Genomic DNA, 20261 nt, shown 5'->3' on the forward strand with positions numbered 1-20261 from the left:
AAGTATACATACTCATTACTCATATCTTCATCCAGTCATTGGTTAAACTGCAAGGCCAAAAAGCATATGTGAGTATATTTTAGGTGTTCACTTCCACTGTTTTAAAAATATTAAATATATTACTAATTCTGATATTTTCTGTACAGATCTATACTGGACAGAAGAACTCTGAAAATACCTAGAGACAGAAGGCTGTCTCTGAAAGCTACATTGTAAGTCCCAGGAGCTTGTCACAGAGAAGCTGCCTGTCTTCTGGCTATGGTGGGACCGGGACTTGCATCTTGATGGTGTCCTTTTGACACGTGGTGTACAAGTCAAAAAGTTACCTGAAATCTCCCTCTTACCCACACAAAAGCAATCTCTTTGTCATACAGAATGAGGAGCTGGGAGGATTTCTGCGGTTTCCCTGTTCTAATAAACCTGAAAAGTTCTAAAAAGAGCCACGTTGTATCTGGGTGTTGTTATGGATTGAAGTGTGTCCCATCACCCAAATTCCTATGTTGAAGCCCCTACTCCCAGTATCTTAGAATGTGATCTTATTTAGAAATAAGGTTATTGCAGATGCACTTAGTTAAAAGAAGGTCACAGTAGGGTAGGATGGGCCCCATCCAACATGAACTGTGTCTTTATAAGACTTGGACACAGACAGCAGATACACACAGGGAGAACACATGTGAAGGTGAAAGTAGAGATTCTGGTCACACAGCAGAAGCTAAGGAACACCAAAGATGGCCAACAGGTCACCAGAAACTAGGAGAGAGGCATGGAATAGATTCTCCCTCATATGCCGCAGAGTAACCAACCTTGATCTTAGACTTCAAGCCTCCAGAACTGTGAGACAATAGATCTCTGTTGTCTAAATCATTTGGTCTGTGGCAACTCATTACAGCAGCTCTTGTAAATAGATGCAGGTGTCTTTAAGGGTCAAAGATACCTGTTGATGCAAAGAGCTTCAATATCCAAAGTGGAATGCTTCTTAAAAATGAAGTAGAGAAAACATAAAGATGTCTTCCCTAATGTTTCTTTCTTTCATTGTAGTTTTATATTTTTTTTCAAAATACTTAATATGTAGCCTCTTTCAGATTACTCCACTATCTGCCGCTCTTGGAGTGCTTTTCTAAGAGGAAATATTTGTGGACTTGCTGATTCTTCCTTATGGTGTTCTTTTCACTGTCTCGTTCATAATGTTTTTTTATGAGTTCATGTCCAGGGGGTTTATGTTGGTCTCCAGGAATCCAGTTTGCCCTGAGATGTGGAAGTTCTCCTACAAAAAGTCTCTTTCAGAGCCCATCCTGACTCTGAGTTCCTTCTATGCTTATGGCATCCAAGGATTTCTCTTTCTTTTTGTCGTTTGTCCGTGATCATTTTTGTTGATGTTGTTTGCTATTTTATCCAGCATTTTCAAATGGTTTCAGCAGGTGTGGGCCCCTTCTGCATCAGCTTATTCGGCCAATTGCCCAGAATTTCAATTTCATAGACTCTCAAGAACATGCAGATAATAATATTAATAAAAATAATAAAAGAATAATCATTTGTCTTCCATTTTATCACTTATCCCAAATATTTTTGTCTCTTTCTCACACCTACCAAAAGTAAAGTGATAGAAGCTCTTTGACACTTCAACTGGACCAAGCCTTTTGTATCTCTTGATATCATAAAAAAAAACAGAAAATTATATAGCAGTTCCTGAAAATCATCCTAGAAAAATTCATATATTTATAAGTTTGCTAAAATGCAAACTTTGCAAGACCAAAAAAGGGGATTGTAGTAGTGTCAGATGCTTTGAAACACTTGGCATATATTTCCAACTCAAACTTCCAAGACTGAAGGAAACTCTGCCTTTCATTTGTCCTACCGAGTGTCAAGAAGATTAGCGATCACTATTCTGACAAAGGCTTGTGTAACAGGAACGCTAGTTTGAAACTGGACAGTGATATCTGCTCCTGACACAAGGCTGTGTTCACTGTTGGCCTTCAGGATTGGCTTTAGTCACACAGAGCAAACAGTCAGCTGTTTGAAACAAAAAAATTTGCAAAAGCTTATTTGTATAAGGAGTCTGGTTTTGGATAAAAGAAGGTGGTGAAGATTTTAGAAAAGGACTGGAAATGCAAGCAGGGGAAATAGAAGAAGATTCTGCTGAGGCTGACTGGAAGGACTATGTGCGAGTCAGGGTATAAGCTTAGTTAGGCTCCCAAAGGATACAGTGGGAAACCCAATCGAGAAGGTAAAACAAGCACCTGCGCACCTTGAGGGCTGATGGCTTTGGGAACCTCAGACAACAGTCTGCATAGTGCTGATCCTGTTATCCCAAGGCGAGCACAGGAAACACAGCAGCAATGAGGTCATGCAGTTTCTCAGCCAGAGCATCAGCAAGGAGGTGGAAGCAAAGATTGGAGCAAACAAACCACCTATGGTGACCGAGGCCGGCAGACCAGTTTGTGCTAGAGGGCTCTCTTGGTGACACTGTGTCCCCTCCTTCTGACTGAGGCCTTATTCTCAGACCAAGAGTATGTGCCTATAGCTTCTTTTAAAATAAACCCTTTCTCAGGAGACCTCTCATCCTTCAAGAAGACAGTAGACTATCTCCTCCAGACTATGTCTGCATCCTGAGATAAGCACAGCTTCAACTCAAGCTGAAATCACATCATTTATATTTAATCTATATTTCCTTATAATTAATGTTCCACATCTTTCTAGACTCTGTTACAAAAATCATATTCAGGAATTCCTAGGAATGGGAACCAAAGAATTCAACGATTCTGTTCTAGGCCCTAGTAAAGGGTTGGTGGCTCTGGCCATCAGCATTTATGACCCAGCCAGGGATGAGAAAAATCACAAAATTCCTAGGTCTTACTTTTCCCTGAGGAGAAAGACTGTTCTGAGCTTGCTGAAGTCTCCCTTGACTACTTTCACCTCCACCCTAGACATTACTCCTCCCCCGACATTAACTACTTCCAGGAAAACTTTTCCCTAAGTCTGTCAGACCAATCACACTATGCCCCAGCCCCCCAACCTTGGTCTTCTGCCTAAAATACTAACAGTATAAGGATCTGCCTGATTTGGATCAGTTTTGCCTTCTTCTGACAGACAAGGCACCTAGGAAAGCCTGGAGAACCATCCAGTGCATTCCAACCTTTCCTTAGCTCTCACTTTCTGAGCTAGACTGTGGGAAACAAAAAAAGCAGAAGAGTCTGGCCTCAATGCCACGTGTCACTTACCCAAGATACAGAGATAAGATACGTACAATGGGGAGATTTTCTTGAGGTTGTCACCTCCCTGCAGCCCAAATCACCTCCTTCACCTCTGACTGCTCACCAAGAGAGCCTTTCCTGTGGCTGCAGGTTTAACACAGGCACTGGCACGGCAGCCCTCTCACTTGTGCTTTTGTATTAAGCCTCTGAAAGCATCTTTCCTGAGAATGAAAGCTAAAATTTCCTTTTTGTTTGCTTTGATACCAGTAAGTGTTTGATGTAAGATGAAAGATGCTGAAAAGCTAGAAGGACTTGGTCAATGCTTTCAAGGAAAGACCAAGGAAAAATTTCTTTTCTTGATAGGGTGACTTTTACATAATGAAGAATGTAGTCTGTGAAGTTGTTCTGGGACCATGTGACATTAGTAGCTGCAACCCAACCACATTTCAACATCCTAGTGAAAGACATGGTCTCCTGTTGCTACAGGTGGTCTTGACTTATTAGATTTGAAAGTAATAAACTGTATAATAAATCCACAAAAAGCCTCATGACTTTAAACCAAATATGCAAATTCTGTAATATAAACGTTAGACTCTTAAACCTTATAAAATCGTTAAGTGTAAGGGTGTAAAGGAATATTCAACAACTAGAACATTGAAAAATATTCTTCACAAAGAGAGTTTTAAATTTTAGGTAAGAAAATATAAAGAAGGAATCATACATATAAAAACCTGAGTGACTACTATATGGCTCATTTTACAATGTTAAAGGTAGTTCTGTTTAATATATTGCAGTTGGAATAAAGAGGTATTTTTCTTTTAGTAGTCAGATTAAATATCGTAATACAGAAATGGTGCAATGCAGCTATTCCTGACAGTTCACAAATGATTACTGTGACATTCTGAAAGGTTGTACCTGCAAAAATTTCTCAGGTAACAAAAAACCTGACTTTCTTGCTTAGGATAAAGTGATGGATTCTGATAAGAACCAGGAATCCTTGTGTTTCCTAGTATTTAAACATATTCTTTTAACTATCATGGAAACAAACTGAGGATTCTTGAGTCTGTCCTGTGGGTAAAAAAAACCTCAATAGTGAATACACAGAGGCTGTGGTATTTCAATTGTCTACAGTTTCACAAAACAAATAATAAAATATGAAATATGTAAAAAATATTTATCTCAATATGAAATGTTTTTAGTACACCACTCATCACATAACAGAAATTCAATAAATATTCATCCTTTCCTTCATTTCTATTTTTATTCCTCAGATGTTCTAGTATTAGGAAAAATCAAAGATATCATTTCAACCCAAAGGATAAAATAAGAAATTCAACAAAGCAGGATAAGGAAATGACCAGCATTTTTCCACTACCTGGAATAGATTTGCGCAAACCAATCCTCCCATGGAAAACAACTGTAAAATCAGATACTCCATTAGGAATATCCATGTGAAAGCATCAGAGAATTAATAGGGCAGCAGGACTGTGGGGCCAAGATCCTGGAAGAAAAGGGGTACAGAGAGGTGAGGCTGACATTTAATTCCACTTTTCCTTAAGGCATTTTCCAGCTCCTAAAGAGCAGACTAAAGATGAAGACACTGAGCAAATGTTCTAGGAGTTTTATGAGGCTGGGGAATAAAATTGAAGTCAGGCACAATATGAAGCAGACAAAATATCCCAGGATGTCCACTGGAACCTGAGTGAGTTTCATCTTAGGAGTAAAGAGTGAACCAGAAACAAAATGACTGTCAAAAAGATTCAAGCCCTTCTAATCAATTCAATTCCAGATTGGATTACATTATCTGCCCCTACCCTTTCAACTAGAAGAAAATTAAACCCTCTAGAAGTAACACCATTTAGAGCCTGAAAGTATCTCTAAAATGTTTCACACACAGTATCCTGAATTCAACAACAACAAAAAAATGGTCAGGCAAACCAAAAAACAAAACCAAATCCCACCCCTCTCCAAAAAAAATTCAAACAAAAGAAACAACCTATAGGAGATCTAGATCTTGAAAAAAATCAGACAGGGACTTTTAAATTACCGTGATTAATATGCTCAAGAACTTTGTAGATAGCATGAAAAATTTGAGGGGAACTGAATATTTTAGAAAAGAATCAAATAGAACTGAAAATTATAATAAGTGCAATTTAGACATCAATAGATGGGATTAACAGCTAAGGAAGAGGTTAGAAAATAAATCAGAAAAAAAATATTCCAGAATAAAGTACAAGAAGAAAACAAACAAACAAAAAGATGAGAAATCACAGAATATAGCATACAGGATATTGTGAAAAGATCTAAAGTACACGTACTTGGAGTCCCAGAAGGACAGGTAATAGAGAATGGAGCAAAAGCAGTATGTAAAGAGTAGCTGAAAAATTTTCCAAAATGATAAATAAAAGACACCAAGTCACAGATTCATGAAATGTTATAGTGCCCAACTAGGAAACGTCAAAGAAAACCACATTTAGATATATAAAAGGGAAGATACTGAAGAAGACAAAGAAATAATAGACAGTGGAAGGAAGGGGAAAAATTACTTGTAAGGGAATAAACTGATTTCACAATGGAAATACTGGAAGCCAGATGACAACAAATGACATTCTCAAAATGATAAAAAAAAATAACTGGTAGCCTAGAAGTCTGTATCTGACAAAAATATTCCCCAAAACACAGGTTAAATTAAAACATTTTCATACAAGTAAAAACTAAGAGTATGTTACCAGTAGGTCTGCACCAAAAGAAATGCTAAAAGTTCTTTAAGCAGAAAAAATGACTCCAAACAAAAGCATGGGAATACAAAATGAATAAATAAATGCACAAACAGCAATAGAAAGAATTAATCTAGATAAATAGTAAGTGTACAAAATGATAATATATTAAGGAATTTATAGAACAAAATACATACAGGACTAACACATATGACAACAATAAAAGAAAAATGGACAGGAGGTGGAAAACTAAGTTAAATCTTTCTACATTCCTTAGATTGTCCAAAATTAGTAAAATCACTGATTTATTTTAGACATCAATAAGCCAGGAATGCATGTATAATCTCTGGGTTAATAACTAAAATAATAATAAAAGAATGTTTAGGAAAATGAAAAGAAAAATACATAAGCTAAAAGAAGGCAAGAAAGGAGAGAAAAAGATACATACAATGACAAATTTTGAAGGACTGAAATGGGCAAAATCAGTTAGAAACCAATAAAAAATATAATTTGAAAATCTCTCAAATATTTATAAATTAAGCAATATTCTTCTAAAAATCCCAGAGCTAAAGGAAGAAATTCCAGTGAATGTTAGGATATATATTGAACTGAATGATAATAAAAGAACTACATATCTAAACCTGTAAAATGCAACTACAGATGTACTTTGAAGGAAAACAATAAACTTTAATGTATACAAGAAAACAAAAAGGCTAAAAATTAATGATTTACATACCTACCTAAAGAAGGTTAAGAAAATAATAGGATATTAGACCCCAATAAATTAGAAAGAAAGAATAACAAAGGCACAAAGAGAAATTAACAAACTGGAAAAAAAAAACATGCAATGAAGAGCAATAAAAGCCAAAATTGTTCCTTGAAAATACAAATGAAATGTATGACCCTTGGCAAAATTCATTTTAAAAACCCAGGAATGGTACAGATTATCTATACAAAGAATAATAAAGGAACACTTCTATAAATTCTACACATATTAAAAAGATAAAGAAGAGCTGATGAACAATTTTGTGCTAATAAATTTGGAAACTTTAATAAAATGGATCAATTACTAGAAAAATACATCTTATCAAAACTGACCCATACAAAGAATAGATAATTGGAATAATCCTAAACTATTAATGATTTAGAATTTGTAGTTAAAATTTTGCCACAAAGAAAACTCCAGGGCCATATATGTTCACCAGTGAATTTTTCCAAAGATTAAAGACAGAAATAACACCAAATGTACACAATCTGTTCCAAAGAATAGAAGAGGGAACACTCTCCAATTCATTTCATGAATCCAAGACACTGATGAGTATGTTATAAAAAAGGAAACTTTTACTCAAATGTTCTAAACAAGTATTAGCAACCTACTCCATTGATACATAAAAAGAATAATTTGTCACAACCAAGAAGGTTTTATTCTACATATAGAACTTTAAATTTCAATCAATATACATTATTCACTATTTTCACAAAGTAAAGGGTAAAATACCATTATCTCGATGCAGAAAAAATATTTTTGATAATTCAACAAACATTTTCCATAAAAATAACTCCTAACTAGTAGTAGAAAGGAACTTCATTAATATGATAAAGAGTCTTTTAAAAAACCTATGATAAATATGTTCCATGGTGAAATACTGAAAGCTTTCTCCCTGACATTGGAAAAGAGATAGGTGCTCTTTATCAAGACTTTTATTTAACATTAACAGGAAGTAGATCCCAACAAGTATAATATGACAAGAAAAACAAAATTTATAAGAATTAGGAAGAAAAGCTGTCATTCTTCAGAGATGATATTATCAACCAATGCAAATTAATCTCTAGATAAATATTAGAATTAATAAGTGAATTTAGAAAAGTCACAGAGTTTAAGCTCTAAACATAAAAATCTACTGTATATCTGTATGCCAACAATAAGCAATTAAAAATTAAAATTTTCAATTATTCCATTAAATATCTAACAATAAATTAATAAACATGTGTAAACCTCTACACAGAAAACTATGAAACATTATTTAGAGACATTTTAAAAAACCTAAATAAATGGAGGGCATGTAATATTATAAAGATGTCCGTTATCTTTCAGTTGCTTTATAGAATCCATGCAATCCCGATTATAGTCCCAGGAGGATTTTTCATAGAAATCAATAAATTGACTATAAAATTTAAATGAAAATTCAAATAGCCAAAAACAACCCAGACAATATTGAAGAAGAAAAACAAACTCAGAGGACCTACATTACCAGATATCAAGATGTACCATAAAGGTACAGTAATTAAGACAGTGTGGAATCAAAGTAAAGATGGACACGTAAACCAATGTATTAGAAAAGAATTAAGAAACAGACTCATACATATAAGAACACTTGATTTATGGAAAGGTACTACTCTAAGCAATGGAAAAATGGAGCAACTGGAACTCTCATTCATTGCTAACGGGAATATAAATTGGTAGAATCACTTCAGACAATTGTTTGCCAGTATCTACTAACGCTGTACATGTGTATATCTTACAGCAATTCCATTTGCAGATATAAACCTGACAAAAGTACTTACAGCTGTGAACCAAAGAACATTTACAAGAATGCTTATAACAGTATTATTCTCGGTAGTTCCAAGCTGAGGACAATCCAACTGTCTATCAGTACAGTACATAAATTGTGGTATATTTATTCAATGAAATACTATATGGCAATGAAAATTAATGGCTTACTTACTATTACACACAATATGGATGAATCTCTCAAAAGTATTAAATTAAAGAAGCCAGAAACAAAACAATATATTCCATTCCAGTAAGATTCCATTTATTAGAAAGTATAAAGTCAAAAGTAATTTATAGAGATAAACTTCAAGAGAAGGGTCACTCTGGGTGAAGGAAGGAGCACTAACTGGCAGGAGGCATGAGGAGGTTTCCAGGGGTGTGTGAATGTTTTTGTCCTGAGTGATGGTTATACAGGTGTGTACATTCTGCATTAATGCAGTGATTTGTACAACTGGGACTTTTGCACTTTACTGCATGTAGATTATATTTCAATAAAACAATATTAGTAAAAAATAAAAAGAAATGACTCACATAGAAGGTATAACATAAAGTCTTTTAAATAATCAGGTTACTAAGATAAACTTAATGCTTCATCCACTTTTGAAAAGTTTTCCAACATGAGCTGGAACTTTTGTATTGACTGAGTTGAGGCTTTATATTAGAGCATTACACTAGAGCATTGTTTCATCACTTCTTTGCTATCCCCAAGGAAACAGGAGTGTGGAGTTATAGAACAAACTGCATTCATCAGCCAATAAACTGTTTCAGTGATTTTTAGTGCAGTTAGGGCACAAATGGACTCACATATTCCCTGTTGTTTTTTCATTTTCCATGGATGGAATTTGTCAAGAAATTTCTTCTGCTCTCTAATGCTAGCCAGAAAATGCAGCCATTGTAAAGGTGGTCAGAATTTTAAAAGAATGTGCTCAGAAATATACAGATTTTTCAAAAGGACAAGTCAATATTAAGGAAGTATAATTTGAAAAATTGTTTTGGAAAGACACTGTGGATAAATTCTCTAAACCTTTCAGGACTTTTTAAAGTTAGGGTGGGGAAATTGAATACATTCTAAATTATTCCCTGGAACAGATAAATTCTTTGGGGGGAAAAAAACAAGCACACACAAAAACCACCATGTCGTCCCTTCAGTTTTATTCTACACCTGAAACAGGGTAGTCATCAGTTAGATCCATTAAACTTTAACTTGCTTATTAAATAATGAACTGTAACTTGCCTTCACTGATCAAACTCAAGCTTGTTTAGTTTTCACAAAAACTTACACGTCCTCCAAGCATCAGTAGCCTAAAATAGTAATGATGTTTGCCCCAGTAATTCTTCAGAAACATGGAGAAAGCTGTGTTCAGTTTGAGCCCAAGCCCGTTAAGACTAGTGAGGACCACTGACCCTCCCACTAGGCATGCGCAGTCCGATTGGTGACCTTTTGACATTAGAGGGTCCAAAACTCTACGCTGGTGCCGCCATTTTCTAAACACACATATAGCTTAGTTGCGCCTGCACACAACAACAATGACATCACCTTTTCTTATTTCCAATCACCATTTCCCACGCTCCCTACACCTCAGACTCTGCTTATCCCATAAATATCTCAGCCTCTCGCCTTCCAGGAGGTGGATTTAATACTTCTTCTCCCGTCTTGCTTTGGCTGCCTCCTGAATAAATCTTTACTCTGCTGCAAACCTAGGCATCTCAGGGTTTGACAAATGAACCCCGGTTGGTAACAGACCTACTTTGGCGCTTAATTTTTTTTATTAATAAAAAAATTTTTTTTAAATTTAATGCCAGCTTCCAAGGAAGTAAGAATATGTGTGTCACTGTTACACACTGGTTCTGTTTAAAACCCTTCCAGATGGGCGCTTAGCTGACTGATTTATCTCAGATCCAAGCTTTCTGAGAGGCCCACATGCTCACTTCTTCGTGTGGCCTCCAGAAACCTTCCTGCAACCTAGAAAGATTGATTTGTGGCTGATGAGCTTTCCCATTCTCAAGAGTCACCTGACGGATTTCACAGTTAGGTGAATAAATTCAGAAGTGGGGATACCCAGGCACCTAAGAAAACGGCGCATCCAGCCTGCTCCTTGCCATCCAAGTCCACACCCACGCTAACCAGAAGCCACCCCCATGGCGAGGGACCAGAATGGAACCTGGGAGATGGGGAGTCACGACAACTTTGAAGGCTACATGAAGCCCTGGGTACTGATTTTGCCACCCACAAGATCGCCGTCCGTCTGACTCGGACGAAGATCACCGAGCCAGACCGCGGTAAGTTCAAGGCGAAAACCAACAGCACGTTCTGCAACTATGACTTGTATTTCACGGTCAGGGTGGAGTTTGGCAAGTACACAAAGGGCCTGGACAACCGGAATATTAAGACGCTGGGCATCTGGGAAGGTGACGCCCTCGTGTGCGCTCAGAAGGGGGAAAGGAGAGCCGCGGGGGGAAGCAGCGGGTCGCGTGGGACAAGCCGTACCTGGAGCTGACGTGCGGCAGGGATCCGTCAGGTGTTCAAGAAGCAATGGCGGCGAGGGCGCCTAGTGAGCATGCGCCGCGCCCTCCGCGCCAGCCGTTCGCTGGCTTTGGGACGCCGCCGCCGGGACCCTCCCGCTCCTGACAGAGCCCGTTAAGGCATCCGGATGGGTTTTAAACCGAACGGGTGAGTAACAGTGACATAGTCTTCCTTCCTTGGAAGCTAGTAGCATTGAACAAAAAAACCCAAAATGTTTTAAAATTTATTTTTAAAGGGAAGTTTGTAATGTTTATAGAATTATTCATTTAGCAATTGCAAAATCAGGTACGATAGAATCAACTAAAGGCATAGTAAATGTATTCTCAGCCTGTCAGTATATGAAGTCTGTTAGTTTTTTTGTTGTTGTTGTTGTTGTTGTTTTGCTTCAGCTAGGTTTTGGGGGACACATATTTTATGTAGCCTCGCTCACAGGAGTCTCCTGGAGCTAAAATATATAATGATTTGTGACCTTTTCCGTTGGTTTGTGGAACAAGATTACAAAGCCAACTCTTCAGAATTTTTTGTCAGCACAAGTCAGTTCTATGTTAGAAAAACATAATGGATTCAATTCCTTCCACTATGGCAATGAAGGAAATTTAACAGAGTGTAAACGTGATTGTCTACCCGACACAAATAGAAGAAAACCCTCTTTGACCGCTTTCTTGAATCTCCCGTCAAAATAGCTTTAAATGCTACACAAAGCTGCAAGAATTGATGCTCCCAGGACTCTAATCCTGTCGGAGTCATTGTTTCTTTACAGAGGGTTCAGAAAAGTAAAGATGGTTGAATTTCCACCGCAGGCCCTACCCATCTCTTTACTCTTCGTTTGCTGTGTATCTGAATTTGCCCTTGAACCCAGGGCTGCTCTGTCACAGCACCTGGGCTGGAGCCGGAAGGTCTTCCCCAGTTATTTCAAATTTTCTGCATACTTTGTTGGAGTTAATGATAACCACAGATATCATCCTAGTCCTAAGGAGCTGCTTCTTACTGTATTTACACATGAACCCAGCTCATGGAGATTTGGAAGAACTGCTTAATATCCTTAAGCCTCGGTTTCTTCCTCTATAATATGGGCATAATATTACATATTTCATAATGCCGGAGAATTAAATGAGCTAATGCTATACTTATTACACCCCTTTGTCTCAATAGTTTAATAAAATAAATGTTCAAAGAATTGAAAACTGCTTCCCTAAAAGACTACAGTTCTCCCACTATGGAATTTTTTTTTTTTCAGTGACTTTCTAGGACGCTGCCAATTAGTGTGTCCTTTGTCACATGACCATTTTGTTTCCAATTCTCTAGTAGTTGTCCGTACAAAATCCTGAATTTCCAAAGCTTCAGAAGTATAGTGTTGAGATGATTGGAGTGATTATGAAAAGAGAGTTACAGGGCCACTAATAAAAAGTTCAAAATAAATAACTAGAAAAAAAAGGTACATAATTAGAATTTTCCTCTTTCTCCTAACCTGTATTTCTAACTTCTAGATATTCCCTTTTAGTTATCATACTGTTAATGAAGTGAACTTTCAGATAATCAGAGAGTTTACCTCATTTTACAAAAAATAAATTTTAATAAAAATGACAAACTATTTTGCTGCTAGGAATAATTTACATATTAATTAGCAAGTATTATATTCAAGTCTTTTGCCATCATTCATGCTACAAAACATTTTTAACTCAATGCACACAATATACAACGCTTTACAATAATTATCCAATTTTAATAGGGAATAAATGATGTGTAAGTTTCTGAACTATTACCCTTAAAGCAAAACTGTATCAATAGCCAAACTATGCAAGAGTTAGCTCAGCTTCAACACTGCACCCACTGACTGTGGTGGTTTTAAGAAGAGATTCAGACAGTGAGCTAATTTCACTCTTCACCTCAGTGTCACTTGATTGGTCCCAAGCTTGCCTAATTAATGATAACTCACACTGAATCCCATCGCTCATTCGGGACCCTTCATTAACTTCAATCTCCTATTCAACCTCAACTTCCTTTGGTTTTCTCTATATAATTTCTTCATCATCTACTTTCCTAATCCCTCTCTCATTTTTTCATCAGCTGCCCGTTATCCATGGAAGGGACCTAATTTCCCTTGCATTCAAATTCTCTTCAAAAGGCCCCAAAGAACCAGTATTCCCTGTCTCATTCTTGAAGTTTCATGTGGATCACTGGACAATAGAACTCTGAGGCTGGAGCATTCATAATCCTAGTTGTTCTTGCAGAGTGACTAAGGTGTGTGATACTCGTGGAGGAGGATCCTTTTATTTTTCAGAGTTTTCAGAAAAGACCATCTAGCAATATCAGTACCAAATTGATATTTTGGAACGTGATAGTTGAAATAAAAGCATCTCTGCTGCCAGAGACACTAGTTCGAATCCTCACTTGGCCATTGGTTATTTTATTTTTCAGATTTTAGTTGCCCTATTTGTAAAGTAAGGAAACTAGAATATGTGGTCTCTTTTAGCTTTAAAATTCTGTGCTCAAAATTTGAATTTATGGATTGACTATAAATCAAAATGATTTAATGTTTTAAATATTATTCAAGCCCTGTTAAATTTCTCAAAGTCTTTATTCTTTTATTAATCCCATCTCTGCCCATATCAATATGGAAAAGCCATGCCTACACTAGATGTATAATTTCATCATGCCTATTTCAAAACATATTTCTCCTACACAAGTCAGAGCACACAATATTCAGTCTGAATTCCTGGTTCACAGAGCACATACTGTAGTCATTTCATAGTCTTTTAAAATAATTGTGCTCTGAAACAATCAAGCACAGCCATGGCAAGGTTAACGTAAAATCTTAAAGCAAAACAGCCCATTTCCTTTGTAAATAAGTCTATTGTGGAATTGGTAGTCAAAACAAGGAAGTGTGAAGATTGATTTAGGTGTTTCCCAGGCCAGCGGTTTGCTAAGTGTAATCAATAATCAACCAGTATATACTTCTAAACATTCTTCAAGCAATAGGTTTACAAGCACCTGCCAAGAGGCAAAACTGGAGTTAAATTTTCACTCCTATCAAAGATGTAAAACCAAAAGCCTCACAATAAGATCTGACTTATAGTCTGAAATCAGAAACACCAGAATACCATGTTTGACATTTAGGTAAAGTAAGATTCTAGGTTGGCTAAGAAGATAATGAACATACAGAGAAGAAAATGTGCATTAAAATAATACTTGTTTTTTGTTTGAAATGGTGAGATCCTGTGGTTCTTAGATGAGATTAAGAATTTATCTTTGCATCTCAAACTCTAAGTCTGTTTCCTAGATGGTCTTAACTTTAAGGAAACATCTCCTGTTGTAAGGAAACAAATTTGTAGTGAGAAACCACAGTTTATAAAGATCCAAACTTTAGGCAAAACCATGGAGACAGTGAAAAGATGAATGGTTGCCAGGGGTCAAAGGGGAGGAAGCAGTGGAGCACAGGTTTTAGGGCCATATAACTAACTACTCTGTAGGATACTATAATGGTGGATCCATGTCATTATACATTTGCCCAAACCCACAGAACTTAAAATGCAAAGACCAAATCCTAATGTAAACTGTGGTCTGTGGGTGATAATAATGTCTCAGTGTAGGCTCATCAGTTGTAGCAAATGGAGCAAATTCTGGTGGAGGATATTGATAATGGGGGAGGCTATGTGCCTTGGCATTTATCTCTGTACCTTCCTCTCAATTTTATTGTGAACCTAAAACTGCTCTGAAAATTAAAGTCTATTAAAAATAAAAAATAAAAATTCAAACTTAAATCACTTTAACAAAACCTCTGAACTTCTTTATCTCACTCTCTTGAGCTGGTAAGTGACTTGATTGCATTAAAAACATATATAACAACTGAAATTTTAATGCAGAGCAACCAATATAGCTAAAGAATGAGTTTTATTAATTGGTGTGGCTTCCTTTGTGTGACATTATAACTGTAAATAAAGATATCTTCAGATGTAAGTAAAATCTTTATAAGTATTAAAATATTAAATATAAAAAGGAAAATAAGATAAACGTTACTCCTTCAAAAATTTTTAAACTGCAATTTTAATTCTTCTTGGTGAGTAACCCTCTAGAATCATCAAATTAATTTCAGATACATTCAATGCTTGATAGATTGTATTTGACAGTTTATTCAGAGAAAGTCAAGGTCTTGACGTTTCAGTTTTTTATCCATTTACATACAGCCTGAAATGTCTTTTTAGAGTGAAACATTGATTAAAAATAACCAAAGCGTAAGGATTCAATTCCATTCATTCATATCAAGAGCTACAGCTTCTCTCATTTGTAAAATTAAGTCAGGCACTCAACAGATCCATTTGGCTTGTATTGTATGTAACATCGTGAGCACAACGTAAGAATGTGTTCATTAACTGGCTCTTTCAAATATTTAATTCTCTGAGCAGAGAAGGATTCTACATCATGTCTTCCAAGAACACTTGAAGAAAAGATGTATGCTAATAAATAAATAATAGCAAAACTTCAAGATACACTTAAAAGTCAAATACAAGTAAAACTTTCTGAACAGGTAGAGAATTGCCAAAGACTGTAGTCCTGCCATAGCAAATGGATAATTGTCCGTGTTGGCTGAAATCTCTTACTACATAATTGGCCCTTAGGGAATTCTATTCATGCTGTTTTGTTGTCTTGCTTTTGATGTCATGTCCAAGAAATCATTGACAAATCATTGTCAAACTTCACAAATACTGTGAAATTTTTTCCTTGTTTTCTTCTAGGAGTTTTATAGTTTTAGGTTTTACATTTAAGTCTTTTCATCCATTTTGAGGTAATTTTTGTAAATGGTGTCAGTTTCGTTACTTTGCATGTAGGTAAGTGTTGGTGAGGATGTAAAGAAATTGGAAATCTGTGCACTGTTGATGGAAAAGGAAAATGGTGCAGTCACTGTGGAAAACAGTATTGAGGTTCCTCAAAAAATAAAAAATAGAATTAGCATATGATCCAGCAATTCCACTTCTGGGTGTATATCCAAAAGAATTGAAAGCAAGGCCTCAAGGAAATACTTACACACTCAAGTTCATAGCAGCGCTATTCACAACAGCTCAGAAGTAGAAGCAACCCAGGTGCCCATCAACAAAGGAATAAATACACAAAATGTGGTGCATACATGCAATGGGATATATTCAGCCTTAATAGGGAAAGAAATATTGTCACTTGCTACAACATGGGTAAACCTTGAGGTGAAATAAATCAGTTACAAAAAGACAAATACTGTGTGACTCTACTTACATGTGGTGTATAAAGTAGCCATATCCACTGAGACAGAAAATAGGTTGGTTATTGCCAGGGGCTGAGGAGGGATGGGAGAAATGGGGATTTTGTTTGTTTGTTTGTTTAATAAGTACAGAATTTAATATAGTTTTGCAAGATGATGTACTAGAGGTCTGTTGCACAACAGTGTGAATAAACCTAACTACTGTACCCTTTAAGTGGTTAAGATGATAAATTTTATATGTTTTTTACAACAATTAAAATTAATTTTAAATGTATCATATAGAAATACAAGTAATTGTGTAATGTAGCTACTCAAATTTTAAAAGATCAAAACAAAACTTATTACCATAGTGTATCAATTTGTGATTTTTGAAAAGGAAGAGTATATTTTAGAAAATTTAGTAAGGAATAAAGAAAAAGTTCTGTCACTTTACAAGATTTAGAAACTCAAACTTTTCTTGAATCTCCTTGAATTGTCTGTTTCAAATTGTGTGCTACCATCTATTTCAGTTACTAACAAAGTAATAGTATGATGTTAATGATGCATTGGGTAGCTTTTGGAAAGGTCTTATTCTTCCATACAGCATATTAAACATTTGATAATTATTTCATTGGATTTCTTTATACAAGAATAAACCAGAATCATACTAGCTCCTAGGAATGATTAGGCTAATTTTCCTGGTTCAAAGTCATGGATGCTGGCCTTGGATAGCCTGAGTTAGGGTCCCTCCTTAGTGGTAAGATTTTAAGTATATTAATTTTGCTTCACCTCACCTTCATTATCTGTACAGGGGGGATAGCTTTCTTAGTATTAAAGTAAATAAGATAATGCATGGGATGCTCTTAGCAGAGTGATTTGGATTATATTAAGAGATATTTTGGGAAATGGGAAATTACTGGCTGAAACTGATGGGTTTCAGATACACACTTGCATGAATGGCAGATGATAAGCACCCGCAAGTATAGCAACATGACAGTGATTCAACTGTAATTCACTTTTGGGGGGCTGCTTTCAACTGTGCCTTAAAACATGGTGGTCATCTACAGCAATGAGATCACAAAGGAACGCTTGATACAGAAGAACTCTCAAAACCGAGGTTGTATTATTAGTGAGGACATGTGAGGTTCTGAATTCCCAGTGAGATGATTGCTTCTCCTGATTTGGTCGATTTTGTCATGTAGATGTAACAGGCATCAGGACGTAACAGGAGGTTGATATGGTTTGGGAAAATTGCGTTCAAAGTGTTATTTTCATATAAAAGGATGACAAATACTAGATGCCAATGTAACCTTAAATGTCTTTTGGAATCTAAGTGTCTGCTTTTACATGCCCTTCAAATTGGGTAGAGGGGGTTGCATTTTTGCAGGATTTTATTTCTCTGATGGGAGAGAAAGTATAAAACTGGGTTGCTTTGTGGTGTGAAACTCACCCAGGTGGGTGAGGGTGGGAATAGCCAGTTAAGTGCTTACACTAGTTTGCTGCTCTTTACTAAAATGGCAGTCAATGAGGATATTGGTGGAAAGAACTAAGGTCACTGTCGTATGTCACAGGAATTTTTTTAAATGTATTGTTAACATATATATTTAAGCAGTATTCCCAGCAGGATAGTGATAAAAGCAGTGCAGTTCCTTTGACTTGGCTCTGATGAGGATCTATATCCAAGGATTACAGGAACTGATGTATCTGGGATTTGGGGCATTCCCTCAGTCCGTATCAATTGTTTTACCATGATCAGAAGGCCAGATATAAAATACACATAATGATTTTGAGCCTTTGCATGATTTATTCTTCTGGTGAATGTGGTTTTATTTCTACAGCATAGAGATTTAAATACTCTATGACATCCATCATTTGATCTTCCATTATCATTATAATTTATTATTCTTAGTCATGAGGTAGTCAGTGGCGAGTCACTTTTCAAAGTAATGAATGAGAACTTCCAGTTCTTTGGGTTATTTTGAAACTTTAGGTCTTTATACATTGTTAATTCAAAAACCATGGGTTGATTAGAAAAACAGATGACTCGGCAAAGCTGATTTTTTCTGACCTTGTTCACTCAGTCGATCAATGTTTGTGAAGTACACCTACACTCACACTCTCCCTTAAAGGTCTCTGTGTCCTCATCCCTAGGATCTGTGACTATGTTATGCGACGTGGCAGAAGGGAAAAGGTTGCATGATGGAATGAAGTGAGCTGACTCTGAGGTGGGAAGATCAGCCTGGATTACCAGGTAAGCCCAGTATCATCACAAGGGTCCTTAAACGGGGACAAGGGAGGCAGAAGAGGGAGAATCAGAGAGACAGCTGCATGAGAAGAACTTGGCTTAAATAAAGGAAGGGGCCACAAGCCAAGCTATGTGAGTGGCCTCCAAAACCTACAAAAGACAAGAAATTAATCTCCCCTAGATCCTCCAGAAGGAGTCCTGCCAACACCTTAATTTCAGCACAGGGAGACCCATTTTGGATTTCTGGCCTCCAGATATGTAAGATAATAAATTCGTACATTTTGTTTGTGTTAATCTGTTACAGCAATAGGAGAAAATGAGTACAGTCAACAAATATTTATTGAGCACCTGCTATGGACGCAGGGATGTAGGGTCGGCCCCTTGGTGTTTCAGCAAAAACAATAAGGGCCGTTTTCAGAGTGGGATCTTTCAGGAGGGGCTGAGGAGACTGAGAGGAAATGTGAGGCATCTCTAGGGGATACCACGTAGGTCTGGGACCCAGTGTCTTTAAGGTTCTTTCCATCTCCTTTTATCTTTCTCGCGCTTTCAGGAGTTGCTTTTCTCTCTCAGGAAACTCGCATTTTCTGCCAAGAAATGTGTTTCATGGAAATAGTTGTCTTTACAAAAGTAAATGAAGTCAAAAGTAAGGAATGTAGGCATCCAAGTGATTAGATGTGGTCTTCGGTTGTCTAGCATCTTTCAAATAAATGGAAAATGGATTTCCTGTCATTCGACAGCATTTTATTTTCACTCTGAAGGATCAGAGAAAGTGAGTTCCACAGACTTTTACTCAAGCTGCTCCCTGGGAGTATGAGATGGACCCATCTGACTGCTCGTAGGTCCTCCAGTGAATAAGGAATGCTCCCGCGCTTGGCCAAGGAAAATGTTTGTGGAAACTGCAGGAAAGACTGAAGGTTCACAGGAAGCTCCCTGAAATGGGACTTTATTAAATAGACGACAAGGGAAAGCTGAAAACCACCTTCTACTCATCACGCAACACCATCCGTCACACTCTTCCATAAGCTGTATCTTTATGTCCTACTATAAACCTGGCTTTACACGCCTTTATTTTTGGTTATCCTTGTCTGCAACTTCAAGTTTTGGGTTGACTGGTTTGTTTTTCTTTTTCTGTCCTTTTGGGGTTTGTTTTTAAAGGGTAGAACTCTTAGTGATATTTTGTTTGGTTTTTTTTTTTTTTGGTCTCCTACCTTTTTTTTTATTGAAGTACAGTTGATTTACAATGTTGTGTTAGTTCCAAGTGTACAGCAGAGTGATTCAGTTATATATATATATAACTTCTCTTATTCTTTTCCATTATGGGTTATTACAAGATGTTGAATATAGTTCCACGTGCTATACAGTAGGTCCTTGTTGTTTATATGTTTTATATGAAATAATCTTATGCACGATGTAAAAAAATATAAATCTCTCCCTCTGCTGTAGGGCACTAATTTTTCTTGTGTATGCATGTGTGTGTGTTCCCATTAGTCTTCCTTTACCTTCTGTTAAATGCTGATATAAATGTGTCTTCCAATTTGTGGTGACAGCATTAATCCAGATTTCCTCTTTCGTGGCTCTGAAAAGGAGTTAGGTCTTGCTTTTTCACTTAATGCAAAGTAAAACTCAAATATTGAGCAGTAATTCTTTATTTTTCTCATCCTCCTTCTGGGAAAATAGGAAATTAAGGGTATCCCAGTAGAGCAACTTGGTACTGATGAGTGGCACTTTGTCTTATCAAGAGGTAGTTTGAGGCTCACTTGATTTTACTCGAGGACCACAGCTGATGAACTGAAGGTAAATGCCAGCACATCCACAGGCTGC

The 20261-nt window shown here is 36.6% G+C and overlaps 2 long non-coding RNA genes across 4 annotated transcripts in view; one reads left to right on the forward strand and one right to left on the reverse strand.

Moving 5' to 3' along the window:
- Nucleotides 1-11004, reverse strand: part of LOC116286062 (uncharacterized) — a 48504-nt gene extending 37500 nt beyond the window's left edge. For both annotated transcript variants that reach the window (XR_012080075.1, XR_012080069.1), the window contains exon 1: nt 10951-11004. This is a non-coding gene — a long non-coding RNA (uncharacterized lncRNA). The remainder of the gene's footprint in view (nt 1-10950) is intronic.
- LOC140701157 (uncharacterized) overlaps nt 10981-20261 on the forward strand; it is a 45230-nt gene continuing 35949 nt past the window's right edge. Inside the window, exons 1-2 of one of the 2 annotated variants that reach the window (XR_012080066.1) lie at nt 10981-11133; nt 18347-18446. This is a non-coding gene — a long non-coding RNA (uncharacterized lncRNA). The remainder of the gene's footprint in view (nt 11134-18346; nt 18447-20261) is intronic. The other variant, XR_012080064.1, reaches the window with a different exon arrangement.

This window comes from Vicugna pacos, chromosome 2, assembly GCF_048564905.1.
Source record: "Vicugna pacos chromosome 2, VicPac4, whole genome shotgun sequence".
NCBI classification, from domain to species: Eukaryota; Metazoa; Chordata; class Mammalia; order Artiodactyla; family Camelidae; genus Vicugna; species Vicugna pacos.